The 17,569-nt window shown below is 47.5% G+C and overlaps 1 long non-coding RNA gene across 1 annotated transcript in view; it reads left to right on the top strand.

The window, feature by feature from the left end:
• LOC125940819 (uncharacterized) overlaps positions 1 to 16,361 on the top strand; it is a 33,907-nt gene extending 17,546 nt beyond the window's left edge. Inside the window, exon 3 of the long non-coding RNA XR_007464028.1 lies at positions 15,965 to 16,361. This is a non-coding gene — a long non-coding RNA (uncharacterized LOC125940819). The remainder of the gene's footprint in view (positions 1 to 15,964) is intronic.
• Positions 16,362 to 17,569: the final 1,208 nt, after the last annotated feature.

The following is a 17,569-nucleotide window of genomic DNA, read 5'->3' as shown; positions in this document are numbered from 1 at the left end:
AACCTGTAAACTTGACTTTGATCAGCCTGTATATAAAGGGTGTTTCAGCGAACACTTTCAAAATTTATTTAAGGTTGCCTGTGGCAGATAGCCCAATTCTAGTTAATGAGCTGGTCTACTCGAAGAGGCGGACATTACTTGCACAAAAAAATGAAATGCATAATCGACTCATAAACAAAAATTCACTAATTAAGTTTTTAACTAATTACCTGGTGGCCCATATTGCAATTTAGAAATTGTAGCCGCGGAGTTCACAAGGCGGATACACTTAAAATTAATTCTCGGGATGACACCAGTTTCGAGATATTAATTCCCGAACTTTGCGGAGAAATGCATTGGCGTTCCAGTTAATTTTGTGCTTCAATGCATAAAGCCACGTTTCGTTAAGAACTTAGCTGGAACGTCAATGCATTTCTCCGCAAAGTTCGGGAATTAATATCTCGAAACTGGTGTCATCCTGAGAATTCGTTCCAAGTGGATCCGCCTTGCGAAGTCACGGCTACAATTTGTAAATTGCAATATGGGCCATCAGGTAATTAGTTGAAAACATAATTAGTGAATTTCTGTTAATTATTCGATTATGCATATAACTTTCTTGTGCAAGTAATGTCCGCCTCTTCGAGTAGACCAGCTCATGAACTAGAATTGTGCTATATGCTACAGGCAACCTTTAAGAATTTTTGAAAGTGTTCGTAGAAACACCCTGTATATATAATGTGCTATTGACGATGCATCAGCACGCCGGCAATGCAGCTGCGCGGAAGCTGCACGAAGATTATGCAGGCGCCTGAGAGTGCACGCGAGAGAACGAGGTGCGAAGCGGCACAGCGCGAAAGGCATGATGCAAATCGAACGAAAGGGATGGCAAAATGTCAGCTGCGCGAGCGCGCTGCCCCGATCACGGCCACGTTGGATTTGTCACGGATTGTCGTGACGTGGCTCAATATGTTATGCGTTGTGTCCACAGATTACCGAGTTACTTTGTTGTAAAACAGGAAGAAAAAAAAAATTCGAGGAGCACTTAGTTATCCCCACGTGGATGAACACGAAAACATTGCGACCACCGCGCGATGCCTATGCTCTTTCAGTCGTTGAGTGACTACGTGACCGAAACGTTTCGATGCATTGTGTAATTGCGACAACCAACGGTGTTCGTCACAAGGTGCGCACAACGCAAGGTCATGGGTTCGACTCCCACAGTAGGTCGTGGGTTGGAGTGCCTTAATTGACTCCATCTTAATCAACTGCACCTTAATTAACACCAAAGGTCGTGGGTTTGACTCTAACCAATGGTCGCGGGTTTCATTGCCGCAATGAACTCTATCTAAATCAACGCTGCCTTCATTACCTTCGCCTTCATTAACTTTGTCCTAATTAACTTTGCCTGAATTGACGTCACCAAGCGCCTCGATTGGCGCACTTGGTCTCACCTGACCGTGGTCGCGCCAACGCCGGATTTCCGCCTCATGAGCCATGTAATGCTTTCGCATTAAAACTATATTAGCTTCTTGCTAAGTGTACTGGCAAAGTAAATGGACATATTTGAAAAAAAGAAACAATGACGTCACGTCTCTTTGGCGGGCGTTCATTTAAGCGCTCTCCATCGTGTTTAGGATGAACGAAATCTGCATATATAACCATCAAAGAAAAAAAAAAGAAAGAAAGAAAAAGAGAACGAGAGGGAGATAGAGAAACCGATCGGCACCTCAGCACTTTAGTTGCGAAGATCCAAATCGGCCGCGGTTCTAAATTGACCGGGGATGCAAACACACTGGGGGATGGAAACACACATTTCGGCTTTCAACGGGCATTAGAAACACGACTGAGAACGCTGCAATCCAACCGTGCAGTGACGTCATTTTTTGGGTTATTTCACGGGCTTCCTTCGGAGCTCGGGAAAAGGAATCGTTTCGGCGATAACAACTTGAAAACGACTTCGAATTGGGTGTTTCTGAGCACGTTCTACAACTTCTCGATGCCGACGTTAACACGAATATTTCAAAATTTCTATAACTAGACGTAGCCAATCGCACTTCAAAAAACAGTGAGAATACTCAAGACGACTACGAACAATATGCGATCGGTCTCACTTGTGTAAAGGGTGCTACTCTACGCGTGTTTGGTTCTAATATAGTTAAGTGAACCACACGGTATGTGTTTGAAATGTCAAGCAGAGAGAGAGAGAGAGAGAGAAATAATATATTCAAGAAGAAGGATAGATACGCTAAGGTAATCGAAAAAAAAGAATAGAAGAAGCATCGCTTCCTGAAGCTGAAGTTCAAAATTAGATTGCTTAGACAGCTACCCAAATTCTGAGCCCGTCAGGCGGTGTGATCAACTGCGTGAAATAATTGATCCGCGTTTTTACTTATTGTTTCATCATACCTCTATGTATAATCATAATTAGCAATTCTCCCGCCCTCAGTAAGTGTTCACGATGAAAATATCAGTTCGTAAGACGGATTCATGGCGTCTGACGTATCAATGCAACTCTCTGGGGGTATGAGAAACGCCGTGGTCGACGGCTCCAAAATAATTTCGGCCACCTGTGGTTCTTCAACGCGCGCCTAAATCTAAGCATGCGAGCATTGGGAATCGACCCCGCGACCTCGTTCTCAGCAGCAGAACGCTATATATATATAGCCACTGAGCTACCACGGCGGTGTTCGTAAAACTTCCGCGTCACGTGTTAATCCGCCGTATACGAAACTCATTTGCGAAAAAATATTCAACAACTATGCCGTCACAGAAAACAGAATTAAGGCAGAAAAAGAAAAATAATTAAAAAGATATGTGCCTTTCTAGCGTCTCCGCGCTGTCACTAGCTTAATAATTGATGCTTGAACTGTCTTTAACAATGCATGTTTTCTCGATGCATTTCATCTGTGTTAATTGTTATTTAATGTTCCCGTCATGTTCAGCCTAGTTACGAAATTATTCAGCGGACGTATAAAACTACAAGTGCGAAACTGCAAGTGATGGAAAGACAGAAAGCAAGCCATGTAAAAAAAAAAAAAAAAGGCAGCACCAAAAAGAAAACAAAGATAACTAACCTCTCGATGAGGCACCGGGATAAATTTCTAGCGTTATTGAAAAGTCAAACGTCAATGCACGCATATAGAGAAGCTTCAGGCTAGTAAACAAACAAACAGACGCGGTTGCGGCATAAATATTGCAGACGACAATTGTGTATACTTCTGTTCTTAGCTGTTCGTCACTTTGAACGACAACCTATGCAACGTAACTTTGAAAAACATGCTGACGTCTATTTGTCTTTTTGAGATAATCCACACCTGCAGAATTTGTCGGGCTTCTTTTTCTTTTCTTGGTCTGTATGGAGCGTGTCGACAGCGCCACCGCATCATCGTGACGTCACATTCTGAAGCTCACACTTTTCTCACGAGCGATCGCAGCGCAAGGTTTCCCTCAAGTGAGCGTGAGCGGAAATACACGGTGGCGGTTGTTCTTCCAGTACATCTCGCTAACGCATTCAAATAACGTCAAAAAAACGAAAGACGCAACAGCAAAAGTTTCAAGGACTCTTGTTTCGGCGCTCCCCAAGCTCCCACAAACAAAACGCGCCTGCGCGTATATCCCACAGGATAAGGTCAACCACTCCCAACAGCCACGTAGCGGGTAATTACCACTGCAGCCACTGAAAACTTTCCCATAACGTTCCGCGCGGAGCTGAACAGATGTGCAGTACTCTTGGTTCTAGTAAGACACGTCGTGGTTAGCACTCCTCGGTGGTTACGTCTGCATGTCATCTGCTGCTTTCGTCGGCATGTGGCTGGGAAAGCATGCAGTGACCTTGAAAATGAAGGCAGCGTTTAAAAGCGTCGGATTTGCATACATAACATGTGCACTCTGTCGCTCGCAAATTGCGCGAATGCTTGGGACCGTAATCGCTGACATCGGTGGCTAATTGTCACTAAGAGCATTCGCTGGTCGTGTGAATCGTCTGTCATTCATTCATGGTATAGTTGTGTGCACTGAGTTGACTGTCGCGATAGAGACGTACAGTGTGCCGTAAAACGTGAGTGACATGAGCTAACCGTAAAGATGGATTCGGAGGTTCTCGCTTCACATATAGAAACGGCGCTCGATTGACTGAAGTCAATCGATCGAGTATTGGCTGTTGACATTCTAATGTTGGCTATTGCTGTTGACGAAAGAACACGAACAGTTGTTTTGAGATTAGTCTTCCTTTTAGGTGACGCCATTTCCAGCTTCCGTAGTGCTGCACACGTTCTTAGAGGGACAGGGTGTGTTACGGTGCGTAGAAATCGTCTGCTTCTGTCGGTCGTATTCTTAAGCATACTACAAAATGGAGGCAGTGACCTTTGCTCGAGCAGACGATGCGCTTTGCAGGGTCGTCGGCGTCGTCTGCGCTCGTTGCATATGCGGGTTTCGCGCACATGTGTCAGACGAAATCACCCACCCCGTGCCTTCTTGATTCGAGCCAAGCTTCGCAGAAATAAAATAACGACAATAAGAGCACGGAGAAGCACAAGTGACGGGACACGAAAGGGCGAGCAAAACAGAGACATACAAGTGGACCGCTCAGGATGAGCAATGGCGGAACAGGAGTCGAGAGTGTCGTCTGCGGTTATTTCCAGACGACGCGCCCCCACGGCTCACGCACTTTCTGCACGGGAACTAATGGTTCACGGCTCCCGACCGCCTGGCACGCGCTGTAGGCGCCCTTTGCGACTGGTGTTAATGACTGCCGCACGAGTGAATGTGGCACCGAACTTTGGCCCTTTCTCACACTATAGAGGGGGGGTTCAGGTTGCCCGTAAAACGCATTGCAGTTTACGGAATACCGCAGACGTCGACGGCAGCGGTGATGGCGCCATCTCGATCCGCCTTCTTCAACCTCAGTTGCCCAGAAACATTTTTGTGTTGCGTCATTGTTATCGCTGGGGGGGAGGGGGGGGGATGAAAAGGACAAACAAGTCCACGCGGGCAATTGTTGTTGCCGACGTATTTGCACGGCAGATCTATGTGCTCCAATTTACGTCACCATCCTCAAGACTGCGTCTCCATTGCTTCTGCACCTGTTTATCTATCTATCTATCATTCCGGTATTCCGCAAACTACGATAGGAGGAGGAGTAGATATACCGTTGCATTGAGGTAACTTATAAACGGAACAAAAGACATGGTTCTGAAAGTTTGAACCTTGTGATTGCAAAAGCGACCTGCGACGAACTCTGAGGCCAGAGTGTTAAGCGAGGCTTGCTTTTAGGGGTGTAAAAATAGAGCCGAAGAAAAAGGCACAAACGCTAAGCGAGAACAGTTATATCACGAAATGTCAAAGCGTTGAACGCATGTCCCTGCAAATCTTTATCATGCAGCAAGCTATCATCTGCTCAACTTTCAGGATTTGTAATCGTGCAACGTGGTTTTGTGGGTTATGCTTACGTTATCGGGAGGAGCCTATCTAATCGATTACAGCCTAGGAATTCGGCGCTAGTTTTGGATACAGCACGTCCAATGCTACGGAGCACGTTATGGAACTACGAGTAAATACATACAGTCACGCCGTAATTATACGGACACGTTCGGAATGACAGCGTCATAAATCAGCGCATTCCTCACCGAACGCATACCACTCAGATCTTAACATGTTCATGGATAAAATACATGTATGCATCGATATCCAACGTATACCCACAGGCCCGGGGTGTCGTGACTCGTGATTTCCTCATAAAGCGCCATTTGCTGCGTTAATGCCACCCATGTACGTTGATGGCCCACCGTCACCCCCGAAGGCTGTATGTGACACATTTCATCCCGGTGACTCGGTTTACTTGGGACCTGTTCCGTCTCTTCGAACTGTGTGTGTCAGCGTAATTACTGCTAATTACTGCGTCACATTAACGATGCAATGATTCTCCTAATCCATCTTCTTTTTATACCCCGCAAGGCTCCGTTCTATAGAAGCGTATAGCTCCTTATACAACATTCTAAGGATGAGAAACATTATGCGACGCTCTCGACACAAGCTGTACATCTCAGTCCATCTTCCGCGCTGACCTGAAACCTTTCTTGTTTGATCAGTGTCTCCCGCCCGCATCTTCTATGCGGTGCGAATAGGATACCCTCAATCCTGTCTACAGCTCATTAACGCGGCTGTTTGCTTTAGGCGACTTGTCAGTCGTCCGGGCAAGCGTCCAAGTAAGGCGATGCCTCCGTAATTACACAGGCCATTGATTGCTGGCACACTTCCCATTTTCGTCACGTGCAGTGTATCGTATAGCTGCACAGCCGGTACCCCCTGGTGGTAGTGGAAGATACTTCGCTGGCGTGCCAAGCAATAGCCAATCGCAGGTACACATAGGCGAAAGAAGATGAAGTTGATAACGAAGTTGTTCTTTTCCCGCATTTCCATTAGATGCTACCGTTCAGTCATTTGCTGACTATGGGCCGCATTAGATTCGTTGATGACATACGATGAATTCACGCACTGACTTACTCTCATTTTATACACCGAGGGAGTGAGTGGGTGAACGATATACTGAAAGCTTACTAAGCTACTTGAAGCTTATCCATGATAGCAGTGCGCAGTAAACAGCACTCGAAAGAAGGACAGAAGGACTAAAGCGTAAGCGTGAAATTTTTGGCGCTTTCTAGATTTTCTATCGCGCAGCCTTCTATCGCGCTGAAAAAGAGAGGAGGTACGTTACATTGCTAAGTTAAGCTAAGGTAAATATGCAGCTAAGTTACCGGCACGTGGGTAGCAACCCCCTCCCCTTCCCCCCAATTTACCCTCTTCGATTAAAATCGAGTTTCACACAATCCTAAGCGCCCCTTTACCTTTATACACTGCCCTTAAAGAACACTATAGGTAGACACAATTAAGTCGGAACCCTTCACATTGGTGGCTGTCGAAACTGCAGCTCTTCTTTTGGGATAATTAATTACTTTCCTATAATACTAAAGTTTTGTAAGCCTTCTAAACTCCAACTCAGAGCGCTCGGGGAACGCTCTACGAAGTCAGATGACGCAACAAATAACGCTTGCTAACCTTTACGACATGAACTTGACAGCGCTCGTCCTGTCTGGTCTTCCTTCTTGCGTCCTCATTTTCTTTCTGTTTTTTTTTTTTTGCGTTTGAGTCAAGTATGAAGTTTTAGAAACTCGCCCAAATTTCAGTTCTTGTAAGGTTAATTTACGACATCGACTTGCCAATTAGCTCACCACTGCTGTGCTAATGTTGCGGCATCTTTAGGCTGCTCATTGAGCTTGCGCGGCGAAGTAGCCCGCCACCCCTTTTTGAAGCGTCAGCATTTGCGCTGAGAGTGGTAACGAGATGGCGCAAAACGTTTGCGAACGTATAATACCAGTAGGGCGCCTTAGCGAGCTGTTATACCGTATTGCCAACACCACCTATGCGCAAGGTGCGCGAAACGCACCCGCGCTTCGCAGCGCACAACAAAGCGAACGCTCGGTTTCTGCTGGCATATACGGCTGCCGTGGCAACGGCACAACGCCTCACAGCGGTTCGCTAAAACTCTCCGTCACACGTGAAAACGAGAAGCCTCGAACGAAGTTCCGGTGCCACCGCCCTAAATGGCCGGTGACCCCCCTCCTTTTTTTGCCTCACAGCATTCCCACTCCGGCCGTCCCTCATTAAAGCAGTCCCGGGACTGTGACAAATGGGCAGACGATGTGTCGTCAGCCAGAGACGACAACGTACACGACTTCAGGCGACACGACGGTAACACCCCCCCCCTCCCACTTTCACCTTCTTCCCGCAACAAGAGGCGCCAGAGAAACTTGCGAAAACCGGCAACTTGCGTCGCGAAACGGGAAGAAAGAAAGAAAGAAGTGCCAAAATGAAACTGCCCACGTAGAGAGGTCCGCGACGGCGTTTCCACACCATGCGCGGCCGAGTCGCCAGACAAGAAGTGCGGGCCTCCGCCACCTTTTAACGCCACTTGGCGAAGCACCCAGATTGCGGCCGAGTGTGCCGACGACTCGCTCAGTTCCAAGCCCTGTCAGCACCGGCAGTCTATCCAAATCCACGCAACATCGCGCAAACTGCAAGTACAGTCATCCAATTAAACGCGCCCACTTAAGTGTCTCTGAACATAATATCTATGATATCTAAAGAAGATATTGCTCGGAAGGGATGTATTGTTACACTATTATTACATATGCGAGATCGTCTGCAGTGTTTCTGCGGCGTTCATAAGATCGTCTGCCGGAGTTTTTTCAGCGTTTCTGTAGCGTTCCTTAGATCGTTTGGAACGTTTCTGCGGCGTTCACGAGAGCGTCTGTAGCATTTCTGTGGCGTTCATCGTATGCAGCGTTTTTTTTTCAACATTTCTGTAGCGTTCTTTAGATCGTTTGGAGCGTTTCTGCGGCGTCCATGAGAGCATCTGTAGCATTTCTGCGGCGTTCATAATATCTTTTGCAGCGTCCCTTCAGCGTTCTTTAAATCGTTTGGAGCGTTCCTGCGGCGTCCATGAGAGCGCCTGTAGCATTTCTGTGGCGTTCATCGTATGCAGCGTTTCTTCAGCGTTTCTGTAGCGTTCTTTAGATCATTTGGAGCGTTCCTGCGGCATCCATGAGAGCGTCCGTAGCATTTATGAGGCATTCATAAGATCGTCTGCAGCGTTCTTTCAGCGTTTCTGTAGCGTTCTTTAGATCGTTTGGAGCGCTTCTGCGGCGTCCATGAGAGAATCTGTAGCATTTCTGCCGCGTTCTTAAGATCTTTCGCAGCGTTATTTAAGCGTTTCTGTAGCGTTCTTTAGACCATTTGGAGCGTTCCTGCGGCGTCCATGAGAGCGTCCGTACTCAAGTTGGGAGCATTTCTAAGGCGTTCATAAGATCGTTTGCAGCGTTCTTTCAGCGTTTCTGTAGCGTTCCTTAGATCGTTTGTAGCGTTTCTACGGCGTCCATGAGAACGTCTGCAGCATTTCTGTGGCGTTCATGAGATCGTTTGCAGCGTTTATTCAGCGTTGCTGTAGCGTTCTTTGGATCGACTTCAGCGTTTATGCGGTGTTCAACAGGGAGTCTGTAGCGTTCCTGGGATCGGCTAGCCAACGACACTTCCAGATACACCGCTGGGAGTTGATCTTTGATTAGAGGGAAGTTTGAAGAGCCGAGCCAAGACCCACTATCGATAATCGTCGTCAATCGTGCGTACATTATGTTTATTTTGCCTTCCCGGTACTTTCCACTCACGAACGCCATAGGCGTATCAGCTCGCCGTAGCGTTCGTAGCAGAAAGGTAGCAAACGCGCAGCGTTAAAGGAGTACTGACACGACACGACTGGCTTGGCGCTGAAGGGGAAGAACATCGTAGACTTGCCGCCCAGGCAGTTGATATGCTCGGCCTGCAATTTTTGGCTGAATAAATGTATATTACTACTACTACTGACGCGACATATCCGACTTATCATTTTTGGCATTAAGTGAAGGTACTGGACCTTGAAACACCCAGAAAATATCACCAATACTCAGGGCGCCCTAAATGATTTGCGGTAAAAACTTTCCTGCGAAGCAGATTCTGTTCCTTACCCAGGAGGCGCGGCTATAGTGACGTCATGACACAGAAGGTGGTCACGTGGCAGCAGGACATCACGACCATGGAGTTTGATATCGTTACTAGAGGGAACTCGGGCGCTGCGATGGTTCAGCCACCATGAGAATGATGGTTAGTACATGGATTTGTCTGATCTTCGTGCTTACGGCTTCGGACATTCTTGTGGCTTCGTTTATTGCGATTTATCTGGGCCTAAATTGGCCTCAATTTTAAAGTAATTTATACTTTTTTTAACGCAGAAGGTAATAAGAATCTGCAAGCACGCATAAACCGCTGCTAATTGCAGTGTTCCGCTTGTCCATGCGTTCGTGGCGGAATTGTTTCAGTATCGGGCTTCTGTGCTAGAAGCCCTGTGTTCGTTCGAATCGGGCCGTCTGACGATTTCAGTAATCTTTTATTTCATTTTTCATAACGCACTACTTTTCTAAAAACGATCACTTTGCAAAGCTACGAAGCCATTAAAGAGTCATAAGTACGAAGCTTAGGCAAATCCCTGTACTATACCCATCATTCCCATTCTGGCTAAACTGGCATGCCTGCAGCTCCTCCAGACACTAGAGCCACCAGTTCCCTCTGGTAATCGTATGAAACTCTACGATAGCGACGTTATGGCACTCGCTCCGGCTCGCTCGTTGTTCGCCATATATTGCTACGCATATGGTGCGGGCCGATGCAACGACGTTAGAGGCCAAAAAACGATGTACCGTTTAGGGCCGCACCCCCAACTTGCCAGCCCAAAATTTGGAACGAAAATTCCAACGACGAAGCAATCGCGTACGGTGTCGCTATGCCGCGCACGCGCATCGGCGAATTTTCGTGCGCTGCATACTTCTGCGTGCCGCTACTTACATAGTGAGAGCCGGGGTGTACACAATATCTGGGGTGTGCACAAGTCGCCGGCTGCGCCGGCACCATTGTGAACAAAAGGTTTGGTCCCGTGTAAGGGCCGCACCTCGTCAAAACTGCGAAAAAAAAAGTGTGGCCCTTACACGAGTCTATACTGCATTTCGGGCTTTTTTTTTCTGATTTCAGCATAAACACGAGGTACATACTGTGGATGTTGGCCGCAAGTCTGATGTTCCTTTACACATTCGCACGACGTGAAACACTGAAGCGGATAGCAAGCAGGGCGAGTTGCTACTGGTTAATCGCTAATATAAACAGCGCACTGAAAACGAAGACGATTACGCAAATCGGTGATAGCCGAGCAGCACGCTCCTTTTGACTCCTTCGTAGCTCCTTTACTTTTTTCTCTTATTTTCTTTTTCAAGTAATAACTGATATAATCGAGATTCCTTGTCATGGTCTTTCGTTGCCTTGCAGGGGCATGCGCAGTTGAAGTTGTTAGATCATTCCTTCCATAAGTTTGCAGGTGAAAGTCAGCGGTTGTATCTACGGTTTCCTTCGTCTTCGTTTTCTCTGCTTGCTATTAGCCACGGACGTGAAACAGTCGGGTTCAGGAATCAAGTTGGAAGGTCCTACTTGCTGCTCGAGCTGAGCTCTGTTCTGATCTGCAAGGCGTATTGGAGCAGCAGCAGGGAATATTGACACTAGTGTAGCGACACTAGCACTACAGGGACACAGATAGTACCAATTGCGGGTTAGATTTGCGTGCAGCTTTCCCGACCCGGACAATGAACGACGCGACCCGCCTGTGCGTGCTATGAATACGTGAGCATACGGACGATCCGTGAAACGCCACGCGACACGCCAGGGTAGATGGACGCGTGGGTGGAAGTGTGGGTGTGAGACAATGGTATCGCGTTGCACAGATCACGGGACCCCTCTTTCTCTCTATGGCATCACGCACGGTCACTCGACGAGGGTGTGCAATTCGGGGTCTTATCACGTGAACCGCGCTGATGGTAGGTGCTATCATGTGACGTCATGTAGTGTGACGGGTCGTGGGGGAGATCACGCGAGCCATAACGTATAGCTGTAATGAACGGAAGCTTACTGTTGGTGTCAAGCTGTTTAACGAGGCACAGAGGACAGAGGTCCCATCACTTGACCTGCGATTTGATCGATATAAGTTAATAATATCCTAAGGTCTGTCCTATAAGGACACCGGAGTGAAGAGCTGCGGGTTCCTCTTGACATTTTTTTCCATGAAGCCGACACTAGGCACACCAGTGTTTATGCATTCCTAAGTTCGGCTGGGCATCGAACCGTCGACCTCGGTTTCCGCAGCAACACGCCCTACCCACCCATCCATCGCGGCGGGCGAACGCCGAGATGATACGCGGGGTGTTGCGCGTATCACGGGACTGCTGTCGTAAGACGTCACATACGTTGAACGGCTGGAAAAGGGGGGGGGGGGGGGGGGGCAGGGCCGGAAGCGAGATCACGTGACCCCCAGCGTCGTCGTCTCAGTGAACAATGAATGGATAAATGAATGAATGAAAGCGTTATGTGAGGCACGGCCCCGCATCCCGAGGTATACGAACAGAATGGGTCAGATCACGTGACATACGAGGCACGACGCAGCGCGTTGCGTGGAACGCGAGGCTGCCCTCCTATGACGTCACGTAGCCCGAGGGATCGGAAGTAGCGGGTAGGGGGGAGTGGCGTCACGTGACTACATTTACGCTCCTGCTGAATGGAGGCACGGGACGGCGACACCGCGCTTCCCGAGGCACGATCGGAATGACGGACGGCGTCGGCTGTCGAGACGACGCCGTCATCGGGTGTCCGGCGCCGAATGCGTGCGCGAAACGCTAGCTAGCGTCGGTCGGCGCCGCGGGTTCGGATCGCTCCGGTACGTGCCTCTTTCCACACGAGCGCGTCCGGCCCGCGCACACAACCGGGTGTGTTTACAAAAACACACCGCGCCGTCACACACACGCGCTGCGGACAGGCGACGCTGCTGCGCTGCCGGAGACGAGGAGGCACGTCCGCATAGCGTAGCCATAAGATCCGTCGTAATCGTATATGTATGTGTGTGTATATATACAGGGAGCAGTGCGTTTCGTGGCGCTTTGCCATCACGAGACGGCTGCTGCATGTAGGAACGGGTCCTCTGGGTCCAGCGTTTTAAAATATAGCCGCGTGACTACGTTGTTGTTGTTTGCAGTATGAAACCCACCGCGGTGACTCAGTGCCTATACGGCGTTCTGCTACTGAGCACGAGGCCGAGGGTTCGATTCATGGCCACCGTGGCGGCCGCATTCCAATGGAGGTACAATGCAAAAAAAAAAAAAAAAAAAAGAAAGAAAGAAAGAAAGAAAGAAAGAAAGAAAGAAAGAAAGAAAGAAAGAAAGAAAAAGGCTCGTGTGGTGTTGTGCTTTGAGTGCAACGTCAAATAATCTCAGGTGGTCAGAATTAGTCAAGACGCCTTTATTATGGTGTCTTGTCTGATGAAATGTTATAACCCTTCTTAACTCAACCAATGCTTGTTCGTTTAAAAAACGTTCTTAGTCGTTGAGCAAATATGTGAACGTTGTTGACGGAAATTGGACCAGGTAATGCCGCACAGACTATTGGTATAACAGTTCGCACGCATTTCTTGAATTGTTTAAATAAAGCGATTGATTGATTGACTGACTGACTTATTCATTGACCTATCATATATATATATATATATATATATATATATATGATAGGTATGTCCAATTACCCCTGTCTTACACTAGCTGATGCCAACTTGCGCCTGCGAATTTCCTAACTTCATCACTCCACCTAGTTTTCTGCCGTCCTCGACTGCGCTTCTCTTCTCTCGGTACCCATTCTGTAACTCTAATGGTCCACCGGTTAGCCATCCTACGGAACAGATGGCCTGCCCAGCTCCATTTCTTTCTCTTAATGTCAACTAGAATATCGGCTATCCCCGTTTGTTCACTGATACATACCGCTCTCTTCCTGTCTCTTAACGTTTCGCCCAACAATTTCCCTTCCATCGCTCTTTGTGCGGTCCTTAACTTGTTCTCGAGCTTGTTTGTTAACGTCCACGTTTCTGCCCCATATGTTAGCACCGGTAGAATGCAATGATTGTAAACTTTTCTTTTCAACGACAGTGATAAGCTCCCAGTCAGGATTTGGCAATGCCTGTCGTATATATATATATATTTCAGGCTACCTTTCACACGTAAAGAACTTGAGCTGTGTTACAAGGTAAGCACACGGAGTGTTTCATTTCAACAATTTCGACCGGTAGACCGGCCTTCATCAAGGTTTACACACACACACACACAAAAAAAAAGGCACTTCGGCACTCATAGTGAAGAGAGTATAAAGATAGAGGGGAGAATTTCGGAGAGGTTAATTGGAACAAAGAAAATCCAGATTGCTACTCTTACACTAGGGAAGAGGGAAGGGAGAAAAATAGAAGGAAACAGAGTACATCCACACAATCACCGAATGTGTTCACGTATAGTACAATGAACACCAATTGAGCTAAAGATGTTTGTGCAGGTCTGTTAATTTTCCCCAAGAACTGTGGAAGCACCTTCGTCACAACCTCCGGCGATGGCGTGTGAAGACGGTATTTCTAAAACGGTTCGTTCTGACAATGGTCTTTTATCAACGCGAGTTACGCTTATTTCGACACTGTATCGAGGGAAGTCGCACAGAACGTGTTCAGGGGTCTCCTAGCGACCACAGACAGACATCACACGAAGCGTTGTATACTGAACTACCCCATGGTCTGTTCTACGTATACAACTGCCACGCGTATCTCCCTTCAGAGTTTCAATGTTGCTTTGGGATGTTAAAGAGAGACATAAAAGAAAAAAAAATACATTAAGGTGTGTGAGTAGACCGCCTTGCTACCACAACGAAATGCCACACTTATCGTGAGGAAATGGTTAGTGAGCTAGAAAAGCGCAAAAAATGCGAGACTGATAGCGACGCCGCCTTGAAGTTCTCGCACCAGCTCGCGATGACGTCACGGTTTCTGGCGGCATCTGCGCGCGCCTAGTTAAATCTCTATTGATCAAGATGGGCTACATTGCATTCTGAAAGAACCGAGGACTGAACCGTCGCAATTTTCGCGAACATGTACTAACCCACATTGTCTGTCTGTCTGTACTAAACCACAACTGTCCGAATACGAAAAAATAGTGTGAAATCCGTGACGTCACACTGACATCACGGGCTGAGATTTCGGCGCGAAATTCAAAACATGGAATTTTTACTTCATTTTCGCCTGTTACCGCGAAATAATTAAGAAAAAATTCGTTTTTAAGTAATACTTTATCAGTATAAACTAGTATGTTATTTCTCCTTGGTGTCTCTTTAAAATCGACCAATCGATGATACCTGCTAAATGCTTCGCGGTAAGTCGCGTGCGCAATGTACACACTATCCCGGAAAACGTCCAGACACTGCACGTTTGCGACAGTTTCCGCTCTGCTGGCTTCGTTGGGTTCTGCACGCACTTGCTGCCTGTTTGCAAGCAAAGGGCAATCGAGAGAGAGGAAGCGATAAGGCGTATGTGTATATATATGGCTACCCGTTTTCTTATCTTTTTCTTTCTTCTTTTTTTGCTGTAACAGAATATTAACGACGAAAAGTTATAACCGGGGTGTGTGTGAGCAGAACACATATTGCTGCTTATAGCGCAGCTAACGTCCCTGTCGAAGCAACGAATGCTGAAACTGTGAAACGCAGCCGATGCGCTATGCGCCGTAGCCGAAAGAAAGAAAGAAAGAAAGAAAGAAAGAAAGAAAGAAAGAAAGAAAGAAAGAAAGAAAGAAAGAAAGAAAGAAAGAAAGAAAGAAAGAAAGAAACAGCAACGGGAAATTTTGTGCCCGGGAGACTCGAATCCGCGCTTATCGGTCGAGCTTCGACATAAAAACACTAAAAATGCGTCTGTCGCCACCCGCAGAAATATTTGTGCAATTTCTCTCGAAAATGCGCGACGCATGTCAAGGTATGTTTCGCGTGACGGTACAGAAATTGCTGCGCCAGTTGTGCTAACGCAAATAGACTGACGGCATTGAAGGTCGCAGACTCGAATTTAAAATGTGGCATTTCGAAATCAATAACACCAAGAAGAAAAAAAAACTGCTTTATCGAACACTGATCATCATAAATACCTCATACGAGATGCGCTGCAATGTTAATGATTGAATAAATATTTAACGAATATTACACCGTCAGTCGGCGATTGCTGTATTGCAGCTTCGTACTGTAGTGTGTTATTCTTTCTCCCTGTCCTTTAACGCTTTATATGCCGTATCCTGTATATTGCTCCCGCGTATGTAATACGCCAATACGGGCCTTTAGGGCGATTTAAACAAAGGCAAAAGATATATTCATTTTCTCGTTTCTGACCGACCGGAATTATAACGGAAACGAAAAAAAAAAGCACACACACACAATACGCGCAGATATGCGTGACAAAGGAAAAGCGAAAGAGAAAGACAGATAAGAAAACAAAGAAAAGTTCTTTTTTTTTCCCCCACAGCAACTCGTGTGCTTTTCTTACGCAGAGATCAACACGACCTTGGACGGAAAGAGCCCGGGCTGTACGCATGACGGCCGACCGGCCGGCGGACCGGGCAGGAGCAGCCTTTTCGGTCTGTCAACAAACACGCTGCTCCCGCTGGCTAGCGCTGCTGTTGATGCTCCCGTTTCCAGGCTATATGGACGCGCTCGTTCGAGAAGCCCGGTTTTTTCGGCGACGAGCTGGGCTTCGGCGGAAACAAAGTGGCCGAGAAAGAAGAAAGGGCCACAGGGGAACCCGAGAGAACGAACGGAGTAAAAGTACACACACGCCGAGTCTCGTAAACGGTGTACTATACACTCCCCGCGGAGAAGAGAGAGTGAACCGAGGTTGACAGACGCCCGAGGGCAACGCGGAAGGAGGAAAGAGATAAACTGCGGAAACGGCTACAGTGTGCTCGTGTTTTATGCTTCTTGTTCTGTTTCTTGTTCTTTTCTTCATCATTTTCTCCTTTTTTTTTTCTTTCGACAGAAGAAGCAAGGTCATCGGTGATATGTTCAGCACGAACGTAGTGGCTCCACTTGGCGTTAATTCGATTAGCCGCCGGTCGCAAGGAGGAATCTTGAACATAGATAAACACTTAATCAGTTCCCACTGGTAAATTACCTTTCGTAACTCAATTTCTTATTAATTTTGCAGAAGACAGTTGATTACTAGAGTGGAGAAAACGAAGGCGAAGCGTAGAAAGTTGAGAGCCGTAGCGGTAGTGTGACGTCACGGGATTCGAAGCACTTCCTCTATTTGGGCTCGTTTGGCTGCTCATGTTTAGTCTGGTACCTCCGTATAAGGACCGTATACGTGCGTTCTACGCCCATTAGCGACGAACGCTCGCGGTATCCGTGACTGCAGCAGGCGCCTCTGGCGGCGGATCGGCCGAGCTCCCACCAGCTGCACGCTACTGTGCATGCGCCGTGACGTCATCCCGGCGTGTCGTCTGCTACGCGCCGCCCGTACACTGTGCATAGCCTTTCGCCCCACTTCCCCTACGTGTGCTCGGACTGCTAGTGCTTCGCGAGGCGTTCCCCGATGCCACGGGCCACGAGGAAATGCTTATACACTTCGTATAACTTAGCCTCACTTGGCATTACTTCGTATAACTTAGCATCAATTCGTGTAGCCAGGACAAGCTAGGAACCGATCAGCTCCGCTGTGTCTTTAGCCTTGCGCCACTAGTGCAAGCTACCCCGATTTTTTTCTTCTGCTTGCTCCCTGATGCTGCTAGAGATCTGGCTTGGATTCCACCTCTGTGACATTTATTCAAAAATCTTTTTTCCCCCTCGTATGCGTTACTTGCGAACGAGCGACAAACCAAACACCTCTGTATCGTTCTCCTAATTCTAGCACGACGTGATCATCTTTTTGACGCGTCGACACCGTCATCACCATTCTCGTGCTGTCGTCATCCACGTCATTGCGTCATCAACACAGTGTCGCCGCCACTGTCATCACTGTCACCGCCTTTGTGTCGTCGTTGCGTCACTGCTGTCGTTGTTGTCATTGGGACAGATATATTTGCACAGGGCTAATTTCCTTTGAACGGACCTCTATACATTCTACTATTTCTTC

Source organism: Dermacentor silvarum, chromosome 10 (genome assembly GCF_013339745.2).
Source record: "Dermacentor silvarum isolate Dsil-2018 chromosome 10, BIME_Dsil_1.4, whole genome shotgun sequence".
NCBI lineage: Eukaryota > Metazoa > Arthropoda > Arachnida > Ixodida > Ixodidae > Dermacentor > Dermacentor silvarum.
The sequence above is the reverse complement of the archived record's forward strand: the minus strand, read 5'-3'. Positions and strand labels throughout refer to the sequence as shown.